Source organism: Pelmatolapia mariae, linkage group LG16_19 (assembly GCF_036321145.2).
Source record: "Pelmatolapia mariae isolate MD_Pm_ZW linkage group LG16_19, Pm_UMD_F_2, whole genome shotgun sequence".
NCBI lineage: Eukaryota > Metazoa > Chordata > Actinopteri > Cichliformes > Cichlidae > Pelmatolapia > Pelmatolapia mariae.
Window position 1 is genome coordinate 55,702,181 of NC_086241.1, and position 15,787 is coordinate 55,717,967.

The following is a 15,787-nucleotide window of genomic DNA, read 5'->3' on the forward strand; positions in this document are numbered from 1 at the left end:
TGATCATGACAATGCTCTAATTCCCACTAGATGACAGCAAAGACTTGTTTATTTTAAAGAGATTCCTAATATCACCGCTTTAGGAACTGTAGTAAGTTTACCCTTTCAAAACACATTTCTATACACAATTAACTATTATAGAGACATATTAATAGAAACAGTTGACACAGTGTTGAAGGCCCTTTAAAAGCATATGTTTGCAAACGAGCTACTTCACACTTAAATATGTTAAACTACAGTTACACATTTAGTTTTTTTTAAGTAACTCATACTACTTTTTAAAATTGACAATTACAGACAGCTGACAGATTAAAGGAAAAAGTGTTGGGCAACCACAAGCCAACAGAACAGCTTATTCCACTTTGACACTGATTCTCAGTTGATCAGTACATTGATGGAGGGATGAAACATCATACCTCTAAAAGATATTCCCACATTTTGAAGAAGGTGGTAGAGATAGCTGTGGACACATTGATGCAAAAAAAAAAAATCATATATAGGTGTTCAAATGACTTGAGATCTGGTGACTGAAAAGGACATAGCAGGTCACTTAATTTTAAGATCCATCAGACTATTCTGTACCCCCCTCGTGCCTTGTGGATGGGGCCATTGTTATCCTGAAAGAGGACCATCAGGTCATCACTCTGAACAAGTCTATGCTAATTTACACTGACTCTGAGTTCAGATGTTGCCTTATTTGTTGTCTGTGCAAAATTAGAGCAAAATATAGGTTAATAAAGTAATTACAACAAAAATGGTGCCTGCTGACTGCCTTTCAGTCACCAGATCTCTAGTCATTTGAACAGCTATATATGATTTTTTTTTTTTTTTTTTTTTGCATCAATGTGTCCACAGCTATCTCTACCACCATCTTCAAAATAATACATGTGGGAATATCTTTTAGAGGTATGGTGTTCATATCTCTTTTTAATAATATAAAGTATCAGTGATCCTGACCTTTGACCATCAGTTCTAATCACTTCATCCCTGAGTTAAAGCTAAATGTATCTAATCAGAAATCTTGGTGCCATGCTGTTAGTTTAGTTTTTTGTTTTGTTTTTTTTTTAATTTAGCTGCATTCTTTTTCTTTAAAAAAAACAAAAAACAGATATCACACTGATGAGAATGAGATGAATGCACAAGGCCTCATCTGGCCACATCTGTTACCAGAGTGGAGGCAAACAAAATTACAACCTGAAATAAATTCATCCATTTTTTAAAATGCTTATGCAATTCAGGGGAATTGGTGGGCTGGATCCCTGCTTTCACCAGCCAAGGGATGAGGCACACCCTGGCCACGTTGCAGGGAAATAAATGCAAAAGAAATAAAATCAAACACCTATTTATTTATAGGAACATGTAAGGAATCCTAGTTTTAGTTTTCTGTACTATGTCCATCAGGCAAGCATGTCCTTCTAGCCAGGTAACTTCTACGGTAGAACTCAGAAGCTTCTCTGAACATTTGCTAATGAATAGCCCGGCAGTAACCAATACTTCTGAGGAGTTTACCCATTCATCCACATCTTCACTATGTGAACGCTTAGTGCCTGCCCTTTTGCACATGTTCTACATAGTATGGTGGTGTCTGCCAAGATGCACTGCCTGGGCATGTCTTCATGCCTTTATGGTCAGTATCATAACAGGCGGAGAGGGCGGGGGTTGTCAAAGAGAGTTAGATTACATCAGAGAATTAATGCTAAAGTAAATAAAAAAATAATAATAATTTTATGGCCCACAATAGCTTTTCATTTCAGTGGTTAACTACATGAAAACAGCAAAAAAAAAAAAAAAAAAAAGTAGTTGAACTATTTGGACTGCTGCCAGCATGGATTATAACATATCTGTTATAGTGCTAACTGGTGTGTTTGTATGAGAGTGCATCAGTGCAGTGTGAGTTTGTGTCTGCCTATGCGTGCATGTATGCATGTGCCTGTTTATTTAGGCAGAGTGTGCGTGTTTGCACAATGTGTGTTTTGTTTAGCAATACTTGTGTGTGTATACTGCTGGTCCAGGTGATCCTGGGGCCGTGGTGCGGTTTGTGGGGAGAGAAGCGAGCGAGCGAGAGAGAGAGACAGAGAGAGATAGGAGAGAGGCCCAGGCAGCTGTATTTGGAATAAACAGACATTACCCTGCTGTGTTCTAATTTACTGCAGAGTGGGAATTAAACTTTAAGCTCGTCCCGCCCCTCTGCACTCTTTTCTTCTGGCCATCAACAACTACTTGCACAATGTGAGTTATTAAAGTGTTACTCCACCCAAATTCTGTCTTTTTAGTATCAAATTAACAACCCCTATAGGCTTGAGAGGTGGTTGTAAAAGGGGGGGGGGGCATCCACACAGAATCAGCTTCCGGAGGAACTGTGGATTTCCTGAGTGCAATAGAGACATATAAAAGCAGCATATGAAGACTATTTGAGCCACGACACATTGTCTTATAAAACCATAAATGTGTTTTACTTCTTTCTGTCATTTTTGTTGCTTACTTATACATTGCATTATGGAAAATTGCCCCCCCAAATTCTAGTCAACTCCACATGAGCATTCTCATATTGGTATTTCCCTGGTAATAATCATTAAAAATTGCTCAAACATTGCGTAATCATAAGTGCAAGGATAATTCACTTTGTGGTAATGTGTATGACCAGAATAATTACCAGGTTAAATATGCAACCCGATCTTGCCAAGAGCTTTCTCTTACTGCAGGTTTACACTAGAGGATGACATGTGGCTTTCATATGAGAATTAGTCTAAACAGGTTGCTCTTTCTCTCTCTCTCTCTTGCTCTCTCTCCCCCTGTCTTGATGTTTTGCAACCACCAGGCCCACCACCTGGATGAGTGGATGACAAACAAACTGCACATTTTTCCTTCCAGTAACTGACCAAATAGATATTTATAACCACCTGGTCACCTCCTCTACCCACTGATGTCCCCCCCGACACACACCCCCAACAACCCCCCAGCCATGGCTGCGAGAGCTCCCTTTAAAGATCAGTTGTGTCACTTCTGGCTTTGTTCTTAAACAAAGAGAACTGCCCCTCATCTGCCCGTAATTGGGCCTACTCTTGGAATGTGCTTGATGTTTCCCGCGCGGGGACACTGCCACTCCAACAGATAGGGAATGGTTTCTGGGACATAGCAGACAAATGAGTGGAAGCTCATCCACTGATCTCTACTTTTGACCTAATTTTTTTTTCTTTCTTTTACTTTTTTCATCCTGTCCCTCTTTCTTTTAAACTCTGTTTCACACTGTTAGCCACCAACTGCATCATAATGATGGATCCCCCCACTAAAATAAAGAAATCCCACACTCACACTAAATGGAATGGCCTGCAGATTGCCCTCCCCGGATCTGCTCGGTTTCTCTGAGTTGCACCACCTCGCTAAGGTGGAGCAGTTGGATGCACTACAAGGCCAATCTTCAGCACATGTCACGAGCAGTTACTGAGGTGATGTTGACCATGCACAGATGGTTGAGAGAGGATTGGAGGGTGTTTACTGCATTGTTACTAAAGGGAAGCAATTTGGAGAGCTCAAATTCCACTTGCAAGGAAGGAAAAAATGTTGAAACAGTAGTTGGCAGCCTACCAAAAGCCTGAGCCCCTAATTGTTGTCATTAATAGCAAATAATCTCAAAGTGCTTACTCTGTATTCTGGGAAACATTATGGGGTTATGTTTAAAATGTGTACATCTGGGAAGTCTCAGAGGATTAGTTTAGAAATTGTCTGCAACAATCACATGAAGCTCAGGTGAAAAGTTTTAGCGCTCTTACGCTCAAACCGCAGATACGCCAGAGTCTTTGTGTCGGTGTTGTGCGCCTTTTGGTGTTTAAGCAACCTTGTCCCCAGAATCCAACCCTTTGGTTTTGGTCATGACTCATTTACTCCTGAATCCTTCACCTTTCACCCCCAGCTCCACTCTCCATGTCACTCGCTAGCTAACCTGGATAAGTAAATACATGATGTAATGTGTGGTTTTCGCCTCCACCCCCACCATCCTCCACACACACATATAGAGGTGATTAAACTGGAGCCCAGCAGTTTGAGGTGGAGATTGGTGGGTGCAGCCAACAGAGTTCTGAAGAGGAGGAGCTGGCAGTAGATGAGCAAAATGGAAGGGAATTTAACTGGGCTGATTTGGGGTAAATATAATGGAAAGGGTGGGCTCATGCAGGTCACCAACAGTGCAGGACCTGGGCTCAGTTTGAGAGTATTTTCAGAAATTCTGAGAAAGTTGGCATCCTCTGATATCTGCCTAAAGAACTACAAAGTGCTTTGCTTGTCTTAAGAACTATTCATTTGATCCATTTCATACCTGGCGGACATATTGCAGGAATCAAAGTAAGTAGTGCATTATCAAGAATGTCAGCTCATAATGACATCTGTGACACTGGGTGCTGCACTAGTTGCTGTCAATTTAAACAAATACAAGCAGTCTTGGCGAAATGCTTCTTGGAATTCAGCCCAAGTTCAACTAGAATGTTATTTAAGCAGTATCTTAAGTTTTTGCATTAGAAAAAAAATGGTAGGTAGTTCTGTTAAAGTTCAAACACATTAATTTGCTCTGCTGTGAATTGGAATTTCTTCTAAAAATGCATATTCATACAGATTTGGGATCACGAGCTGGGAATGGGTGTGGTGATGGTCTTTTAGACTGCATATGCAAAGGGAGTTCACAGGTCAGGTAATTGCTTTCCACACCCTGAAACAAAAGAGTTTTTCTCTGGCATGACGTTCCTCCTCCATTAACAGCATGAACCATAGTTAACATTTGAATAGGGTTGCAAATAGGGAGGTTAGGCTAATGCTGTGCTGCAACAATTACAGTCGTGGAATGAGTAGTTAGCCTCTTTTAGGTATTATTTTAAACAAAGATGTTTTTGTTTTTCATTACATTTATCATTCTTTTCATGGGTAAAGAACTTCGAGGTCTCTCTTAGTGCTAATATGATTTATTGGGAATAGATCTGTGCCAGAGATGCTGCATATTACACTACAGGCTGTTTTCTCTGGCCAGGGATTCTCCATCCAAGCAGCCTGTAGATGAGGTCAGTTGTCTGGGCTCAAGGTTTCAGGATTGGGCTTGCTGACTCCAGCACACGGCAGGCACATCTCTCTCCTCTGGGGCTCTTTAGGGTCCACTGTCATTCAAATTCCCTGCTGCAGTTTATAAGTCTGATGCCTCAGTTCACTGTTACCTGACTTCTGTCATTGTGTTTGCTTGTGTGAGTGAAAGTGAGCTTGTCGAGAATAAGACGTCTTTACATCATGTGTGATTTTAATTACAATGACAGAGCAGTGACACCTTTTAATATTCAGGCCTCTTGTTTGTTGTTGTGTCAGTGCTGGTGTCACTTTTGTTATCTGACTTGGAAAACTTAGTTCAAAGCATAACTTTAAGTAAGTTTAATGCAAGCAACGTTAAAGAAACAGTGTGACAATTTGAGAAATACTTTCTTCCTCTCTAGTCAAAATTATTTATGTTGGAACCGAAACAAAGTGGCTTAAAAAGAGGGAAAACTTAGCTCTCTATAAAGGCAGGAAAGAGGGGAAACAGCTACCCTGGTTCTACACAAAGGTTAAGAAATCTGGCTCTTAGCATTTATAAAGGGCAGGGATTCTATTGGTAAGAAACAGAGTGAACATATTACCTTAAATGTCGAATGACCACCACTTCCTTAAACATTTTCCTTTTACAGAAAGCACCTTTTTACATATTTGAAGGCCCAAGCCTGCCTGGTTTGTGTCTGCAGACAGAACCCTTTTGGTGTGGGTGAGTCAGCATACTTCACTGAGGCTGTCTTTAGACGATGAAACTTATCAAGAAAAGTTTGATATACTCTCTTAAGCATGTCATGAGACTAGCCTCACTCCTTACCAAGCCAAGAGAATATAGATTATGTGTCCAAACATATTGGAATTCCATATTCCATTTTAAGATACAAGCACAATGCAGAGGAAATGGAAGCATTCAGAAAAAAAGAACGCTGGGTAAATTACAAACCATGTAAGTTATTACTTGTGGGTGACGTTGGACATTTCGTGTTTTAAGGCTGCCGTTTGAGTATCTGTCACTTTCACCTCCATGTAAAAGTAAACTTACTGGTAAAATAGACAGCCTTAGAGAGGAAAGTGCCAGGAAGATTAATGAGGTGTGCCTTTCGCTCATTCGCTTTGTTTAAGTGCGCAGGCCATGGGTCGATGTGTGTGGGGGTCCATGTAGGGTGGCCGTAAGGGGTAACGTGCTGAAGTAAACAGGCAGCGAACACAGCAGGGTGATGTTTCTCTCACTTAGCTCTATGCACATCAAACAAGAAGCTTGTGTCGCCTTGTTTAGACATCTTTTCTAGCTTATTTTTTCCAAGTGGTAGCATCTTCAATCTGCACCCTTGCTATTCTACCTTATTACACACTTAGTGTAGGTTTAGTTAAGTGAAGAAGATTTAAACGGAGAAAGTTGACGTCATTAACCCTAGAACACTATCGCTATAAATAGTAACACAATCACTAATGCCGGGTGATTTTTACCCGATATAATATGACCAACAAAAAGTACTTGTTATCAAAATATATCAAACACATGACAAATCAGAGTGGTCAGCTTTTACTTTCAACTGTGCCATGTCTAACAAAATGAAAAAAAGTGTCATGGGGGGATGCTAAAATAATGCTCCAAAATTACAGAAAAATCTGGAATTCAAGAACAAAAAATTCCAAAAAAATAAAAATAAAAATGACGCTGGAAAGCTGGTTTTTGATACACCCATTCCTGGGACATTTGAGACTTCCCTGGTGAAGGCACAATCTCCTCGACACACTAACAGCTGCAGGAGAGAGAAATCATGTAAATGTATTTGCTCGGGTGAAAATCACCCAGCGATAGTGTTCTAGGGTTAAAATGTTGGGTAGGAATGTAAGTGATGTAATGCATTAATTTATTGGAGTAACAATAACGACACTGTTTAGTATTCACCAGACAAATAAATTTATTCCCCAAATTAAATAATTTTCTTGCTGAAAGAGGCACATTAATAATTTAATATTTTGGAAAATTGTATTGCGTTGGGTGTGTGGCAGGCAGGACTCAACAGATGGAAGTGTACTTAAAATCACAGCTTTATTTATGCTGGCAAAAAGGCAGAGAAAACAAACAGTAACCGTAACTGAGAAGGATTGTAACAGACTTAAAAAAAGAAAGCCAAATAGACTGAGAGATAAAAAGACTGCCGGACTAAAACTCTCACACCATGAGGAAGGATACAACAAAAGAACACACACACACAATATATGTACAAGAGGAGAATAGGGCAGAGTGGACACACCTGTGGAAGACAGCTAAACAGAATCTGACTGATAAGACAGGGGAAGCAAAAACTGAACAGCACATGCAGGAGACAGACTATCAAAACAGGAAATAACACACACTGAGACCGGACAGACACGTGAACTTCATATGGCGGTTGGAGATAAACAGACATGAGGACACGAGTGAGAAAAGGAACATGGATGATTACAGTAACAGGAAGGGAGAAAGAAAGGGACCAGGACTACAGATCAGATCAGAGACAGACACAGGGGACTGACCAGGGAGACAGAAAGGATAACAAAACACGGAGAACAGACAGACTACAACAGGAGACACATGTGACAAGATACGGAGACGAGACAAGGAACAGACTGGACACGAAGGTGAACTAATGTAATAAAAAGGAACCAGGGACTACAGATAACAAAACTCAGATGCACTAGAGAATACAAAACTCAAGACTAGGTAATACAAAACATGATTGTAAACATTTCATAAATCCAAAGAAGTGAGTAGGAGTCCAGAACAAACTCAAAAACAGGGTCGAAGACGAAGGACCGTGACAAAAATGGGCTAATTTTCACTCTTGCTAACAGGTGTAGCACATGTCTGTTAATCAAAATACCACAGCAAGCAGTCAGTCCAATAGAAACAGTGAAATATTGATATATTTACAACTTCAATGTATGTTTTTTTCTCTTTTTTGTATAAAGTACATTTAATAAAGCACAGTAATTAATCTGCGGCAACAGAATATCGTGGCAGATCATGAAATACTCAACCTATAGTCTATTATTTTTGTGTTCTTTTTTGATTGCTCATCTTTTCAGTCTCATACGCACCAATTTGTCTCTGTGCACACAAAATTTATATTTTCCACTTACATGGAGTAAAAAAGGTCACATTTGGAGGGTGAAGAAGTGGTGGTGGAGTGAATTATTTAATCACTCACACCAGGCAATTCAATTCATACATGTAACAGATCTTCATATTACATATGTATTCATTTTTAATACATTATTAATCACAAATGCAGTTCTAGTTTGAGAATTAGAAATAATCTGGTTAGGATTAGGCAATAAAACTACTGTGTTAGGTTTGAAGAAAAAAAATCTTTTGAAACCCTCTTTACGATACTGCTTGTTTGTGATTATTTCATATTTTGCTATGATACTTTATTGAATATTTATTGCAAATTCACTTGTGCTTGTAGCGATACACCCTAATACACACTTCAGGGTGTATCGCTATAAGCACAAACACATTTCTTTTCTTTGTTACTGTCTGTACCTGCATTAAAGTTTAGGGTTTGTTACTTCCAAGAAAGTACCTGTTGTTTTCTTCTCCAGCCCTGATTATGACTTAGGCATCATTTTCTGCACTCCTATTACACAGTCCATGAGTAAAATTTCTCTGGCTGTCATTTACAAGGTGAGTACTTTGCCCTTAGGACCTCTGTGGACCTACACAGAGACCTACATGTGTTTGACCAACCTCTGTGTTTTTAAATGATGTTTCACACTGTCGGGGTTAACTTATCTGAGTAGGGAAAAAGAACCAGGGAATAGACATATCCTCTGGAAAGGTTTGGAATGTTGTTACTATGGCACAGGATCACAATCAGGGCAAGAGTTGTGTTGTCCAGAAGACGTTTCTTAAGTGTTGCACACGTTTTCTCAGTTATCAGGCATTTTTTTTTAAATTGTCAATTTAAATATTTAACCTGATAATCTCAAGTAGAGTCAGACCACCAAATCTTGGCGTGATGGCTGGTAAAGCAGAAAAGACATGCCAAAACAATATTCGTTTCCCCTAGTCTCATGGTCTGTGCTTATGATGATATGATAAAGTGTTTACGTTAATGGTAAGTAATGGTGTTTTCAATACAAAGAATGTGAATTGTACATATCTTGGTATCTAAGCATGGTTTAAAAACATATGCACATGCTGAATTGGTTGGATTCCTGTTCAGAAGAGAGAGAGACAAAAAAACCCCATACACAGTCCAAATTTGGATTGGTTTCCAGTTGTCAGAAATACCCCCTTCTTTCAATCTCCTTCGTCTTCCCCCTTCCTTTCTTTACTTTTCTATGAGAAGAGCTGAGAGATGGGACCGCAAGTCCCCTCAGAGGCTTGGTCCTCCATCACAGTATTTTTAATGGATGTCAGATGTGTGTGAGAGGAGGCCATAGCGTGAGTGTGTTTCATGTTAGTTCTCAGCATGATGAGCAGGGAAGCAGCTGGAGATGAACAGAAACCGCCTCTCGCCCCAACAATACCTCCATTTTTAATCCCTACTTCAGTCCTTCCAAGTAATGTTCTCCTGCTTTTCACACTGTAATATATTGGCATTAATAAAGGCAAACAAAGGCAAACATTCTGTAATGGGAGAGGAAGATATTTTGGTTTCCTGGAGAACCAGACGGCAGTCTCTTTAGTTTTTCTCACTATAAATCTTGTGGCAGTTTCAATGGTTGGATAGCCATGCACTGTTTCCCTCAGTTGATTACAAAGGAGCTCAAGGCAAACTGCTCTGTTATTGCTTACAGCCACGGTACCTAATAATATGCTACAGTGAAGCACTTCAATCGCATGCACTCTCATACAATATCAATTTGGACCTCTACGGGAATATGTTATTCACCAAAGCTACTCCTGAACAGAGGTTGTTTTTTTTGTTTTTGCTATGAGTGGCATCCAAATGAGCTCAACTAAAGGCCATCCCCTCCTGGCAATGGAGCTCACATCCCAATTGCTTAATAGGAATTCAACTTTCCCACAGACCTCTTTGTTGGAACAGCACTCTTTTACCACAAGCATTAAACACTCCAGCTCACATTTCTTGTGACTTCTCAGTAACTTTTTATTTGTATCGCTTGAGGGTTTTTTTTCTTCTTCTTTGCAGCATTGTCCTCGGGGAGGGCTTGAGGATAGTGCTGGACTGCTAAGCTAAATGAGGGAAAAATACAGCATGGGGTGTTTGTTGCATTTTATAAGGTGACTGAAACTATGTGTTTTGCAATTGAGTACCAATGAGTCAATATGAGTAGTTCTCACTCGTCAACAAACCGAACTGCTTACGGTGAGTAAGACCAAGTGGGGGGATGGTGCATGGGCCAAACCGCTAAGTGGTGTGAAAGGAGATGAAAAGTGTTTATTTCAGTAAGGACCAGCATGGTCAAAAGAAAACTGTTATTTCCATCTGCGGCAATTTATATTTGGAGGTAGGGCTCTGGTTTGAGAACTCTTCCCCCTTCCATTTTTATAATGGAAAGTCTGAGAAAAGGACAGGCGTTGGTGATGACAGAAATTACAACTAACAACTAAGTCAGACATAGTGGAAAAAGGAAGAGATGGGTTGCAAAGGGGCTTTTGGAGTCCACACTAGATGACATTCTCTAATAGGATGTGTCAAAGTGTAGCCGGTCTGGCCTTAAACTCTGAGTGCCGCTAGTTCTCTGCAGTCTCCTCATCCAAGGAATCTAACAGGTCTGACGCACATGACCCTTCCTCTGATCCAGTGTCACCCAGTTCAACTGTCACTACTGGCAGGAAGCTGATATTCAAAACCAGGTTGCGATGTACCACCTTCATGTTGCCACTGTCATCTTCCAACTTGTATGTGTGAGTCTGCAAATTTCTGTCTCTGACTGTGTACACTGTTGCGTCCCACTTGTCAGCAAGTTTCTTCTTTCCTCTCTCGCCCTTATTTGCAATGAGTACTCTGTCTCCTATGTTCAAATGTGTGCCCTTTACTTTTCTGTTATATCCTTTTGCCTGTTTGTCTTGTTCCTTGATTGCATGAGTCTGGGCAATCCTAGCTGCCTCATGAAGATGTGACATGAGTGTTTTCACATAACTTTTGTGATCCACAACTACAGGATCACAGAGGACCTGTTTAAACATCACGTCAACAGGGAGCCTCAGGATGTGGCCAAACATGAGCTGAAATGGGGCAAAACCCGTGGTCTCATGTACAGTTGCATTATATGCAAATGTCAGACTCTGTATTTGTTGAGGCCACTTGTTCTTTTCTCTGAGGGGCAAGGACCTAAGCATGTTGCCAAGTGTCCTATTAAACCTCTCAGTCCCTCCATTTCCCATGGGATGGTACGCCATAGTATGGGATTTGGAGACCCCCGAGAACTTGAGCAGTTCTGCCAAGAGCTCACTTTCAAAATTTGCCCCCTGATCGGAGTGAATCCGCTCAGGAAACCCATACACACAGAAAACATGGTCCCATAGTTTCTTAGCCACCTGCTTTGCAGTCTAGTTTGTGCAAGGGAAGGCATGGGCTAGCTTAGTGAAATGATCTGTAAGGACTAGAACATCTACTGAGCGCTGCTTACTATCCTCTGCACTCCAAAAATCCAAACACACCAACTCCATAGGAGCGGAGGTTCTGATGCTCTCAAGTGGGGCTCGAGCAGAGGGTTCTGGTGTTTTGGCCAGGATGCATCTTTGACAGCATTTGACATACTCCTTTATATCAGACTCCATCTTCGGCCAAAAGAACCGTTGTCTTGCCAGATATAAAGTCTTCGCTTGCCCCTGATGTCCTGCAATATCATGGACACCGTTCAATGCCTTTGCTCTGAGACTTTCAGGCAAAACAAACTGATGTCTCCTTTGTTTACTCAGGGGGTCCTTTGTGATCCGATAGAGAACTCCATTTTGGATCCTAAGCCTCTCCCACTGTTTAAATAACACCATGGCTTTCGCATCAAATCCTGCCCTTTCACGCCTGGAAGGTCGCCGTCTCCTTGTGACAAATGGTAAGATCTTTGAAATACTGGGATCAAGTTCCTGGCTACGCTGGAGTTCCTCTAGTGTGGACACAGGAAATGACTCCTGTCCTGGCAACACTAGGTCCTGAACTGACTGGAACAGTTCCACAGCCCTTGTTTCAGCAGCCAGATCCCAGTCACTGTGACAATCCAAGATTGCCTTAACATCCATAGCATCACATCCAGGCTGAGACGAGGGCGGCTGCAGTCCTGTGGTGCGGAAAGGTGGTGTGTCCACGCGTTGACCTTGGACCTTCAACCGGAATGTATTTTGTATTCCCTCAGAACTGACACTCTCAGATTCAGCAAGGAGGTGACTGTAATGCTCTGTCATCAGCCTATGGCTGACTGTTGTTGCAAAGGGGTCTCTGCTGAGAGCATCAGCTACGACGTTCTTGGTATCAGGTATGTGCTTCAGATCAAATGTGTAAGGAGCAAGCTTGGACACCCAACGCTGCTCACAAGCATCAAGCTTTGGCTTTGTCATGATGTAGGTGAGAGGGTTGTTATCTGTCCACACTGTGAAGGAATGACCTCTTAGCCAGTGACTGAACTTCTCACACACACTCCACTTCAATGCCAAAAACTCTAGCCTGTGGGCTGGGTACTTTTTCTGTGAATTGCTCAGGGTCTTACTGGCAAAAGCAATTGGACGGGCTTTCTGCTGTCCAGCTGGTATTTGTGACAATACAGCACCGAGCCCATCTAATGAAGCATCAATGGACAATATGAAAGGCAAAGAAAAGTCTGGATGTGTAAGGACTACACAATTCAACAGCTTCTCTTTCAGACTAGACAGAGCTGCATCACATTCATCTGTCCAGTCAGAGGGCCTCAGTTTTCTGTATACACCAGCATTGGTGCCTGTTTTAACTCTCCCTCTCCTCTTTTGTCCAGCAGTGAGGGCAAACAAGGGCTTCGCCATAGAGGAGCAGCTAGGGATGAAATGCTGATAGTAGAATATCATTCCCAGGAATGACTTAATCCTCTTAACTGATGGGGTGCAGCCATCATCCTCCATCAATTCAGCCTTTGTCATCTTTGCTATGACCTCAACCTTTGCCGGGTCCACAGCCACTCCATTGCCATCTATGATGTGGCCTAAAAACTTTACTGATGACCTCATTAAATGGCATTTCTTAGGACTTAGTTTGAGGTTATGGATACGCAAGCGCTGAAACACAGTCTCTAGCCGGTCCAAGGCCTCCTCTTCTGTCCGAGCAAATACAAGCAGATCGTCGAGATAGCACAGCAGACTACTGAAGTTCAGATCCCCAAAAATGCTGAGCATCATTCGCATGAATGAGGCGGGGCTGTTGCAGAGTCCTTGGGGCATTCTGTTGTACTCGAACAATCCCACTGGGGTTGTAAATGCTGTGTATTTCTTGTCTTCCTCTGCCATTGGGATGTTATAAAATCCCGAGGTCAGATCCATGGTGCTGAAGTAGGTATTTCCACCCAATGCGGCAAGGCAGTCAGACTGGTGCGGCAGTGGGTGTGCATCTTTGAGGGTCCTTGCATTCAGCCATCTGAAGTCAGTGCAGATTCTCAAACTACCATCCTTTTTCCACACTAACACCAGTGGAGAGGCATACTCGCTCACGGACCTTCTGATGATTTCCTGTTCTTCCATTTCAGACAAAACTTGTCGCAGCTTTTGGTAATGTGCTGGAGGGACTCGGCGGTAAGGAAGGCGGAACGGCCTCTCATCAGTGAGCCTGATGCGGTGTAAAAAGCCTTCGGCCTTGCCACAGTCATGTGCATGCTTCGAGAAAATGTCATTGTACTTCTCAAGCATTTTAACCAATTTCTCCTTCCCCCCTTGACCAACATGGCACAGGTCAATATCAATTTCGCTGAGCCCAACCTGTTTTAGTCTCTGTTTAAGATCAGTGAGGTGGGCATCATCCTTTTCTTCCTCCTGCTCAGATTTCTGGGGTTGACAGGTGCCCTGGAAAACTTCAAAATCCTCAACAGCAACACAAGGGGACACGTCAGCCAACTTACTGTTTCTTTTCAGGGTGACTGGTTTATCCAACAGGTTAGTGACCTTCATGGGAACCCACCTATCACCCCACAATGGCGTTATGATGCGGCCAACCATGATGCTACGTGGCATGGACTTTGATGAAGTGGCTTTAACAATCACTGTGCTCCCTGGTGACATAGAAACATTACTCGGCAGCTTGCCCCAGACTAGATGCTCTTGTCTCGCTAACAAGGTGACTGATTGCTGAAGCTTGACTGTGCCGATCTTGTCTGGGAGCTCTCCACCTCTCCATCGGGATGAATTAGCCATGAGGTCAAGAAACTGCTCACACCAATAGTCATTGGTTATTTTCAACTGGTGCATGAGAAACCGGATGACATTTGTGCCAATGATTATATCATCACGTTGACCTGGCACTACAAGGATGGGAACAATACAGGTCTCTCCATACAGTTTCATTTCAACTTCATACATGCATTTGGGCTTGGTAAGTGTGCCACCACAGCCTACTAGCACTATTTCTTGAGTCAGGGGAGTGGGTTCTGGCAGTATATTCTCACTCAGCATACTCTGTTCTGCTTGCTCACTGAGTGTGCACGCCATGGAACCAGAGTCAAGCATACCCTGCATGTGGTGTTTGTTATTAATGCTGACAGGAGTGTAAAACAGTTTGTCAAATGGGCCAACTCTCTGTGTGTTTTGTACTACCACCTTAACACCATCTGGTGCGGCTGCACATGCTTTAATGTAATACTTTTCAACATCATCACTGCCGAGGGTTTCAACATCTGTGCCCACACATCCCCTCACCAAATGCGGGCCAGCTAGTTTAAAGGCTGGGTGTCATGAGGTTGGGAGGCAGGGTGCCTTTGAATAGGTGAGCGACGAGGGCAGTTTCTCTTAATATGATTTGGCTCAAAGCATGCAAGGCATAGGTGTTTCTGCCTACAATGCGCAAGGGTAGAATGTTCAGGGGACTGGCATACTCTACAACATCTGGGTCGGGCCAGACCTGGAGGAAGCTGCTTGTCTGCAACCTGGTTATTCTGCGACAAAGCATGGTCAAAAAGGCTGATTAGTAATTTCAGGCAACTGTCGTTACAAGGGGCCTTTACTGTCTCATTTGATCCCGCCTGCACCTGTGTTTCTCCAGGGTGCATTGATGTTGCTAGACCATCAGCTGCAGGGGTCTGGATGTTAGCTTTAACTGGTGTGAGACACTTAGACCGGGGGAGCATACGTTCTTTCATCTCAAGCTGGTACCGATTCACATGCTCCTGAATCTCACTGGCTGCCCACTTATCTGGTGCCTTGAACTTGAAAACAGCAGCAAGGGTGGGATCAGGGCAGTACTTCACAAACATCATGGCTGCCTCCTGGCACGGATCCTCTATGTGCCGCCCGAGCCTCTTCAGGCTTTCCTCTGCTGCATCAACCGCCTTATTCAGTCTGACCCAGTATTCTACAGGAGTTTCTCCTGGCGCTGGAACTGTGCTGTAGAAATCGGCCATAGGCATACACGAATATGTCATGTCACTGAAATGTTGCCTCAGTATGTCATATATAACATCAGGATTCTCACAAGGTTTCAACGATGGGGTGCTTCTCAGAGTTATTCTTACAATGTCCTTAGCTTTGCCCATCAACTTGAACATTATTTCTTGGTACTGTTCCTGAAGAGGTGTTGCTCGCTTCTTGAAATACATT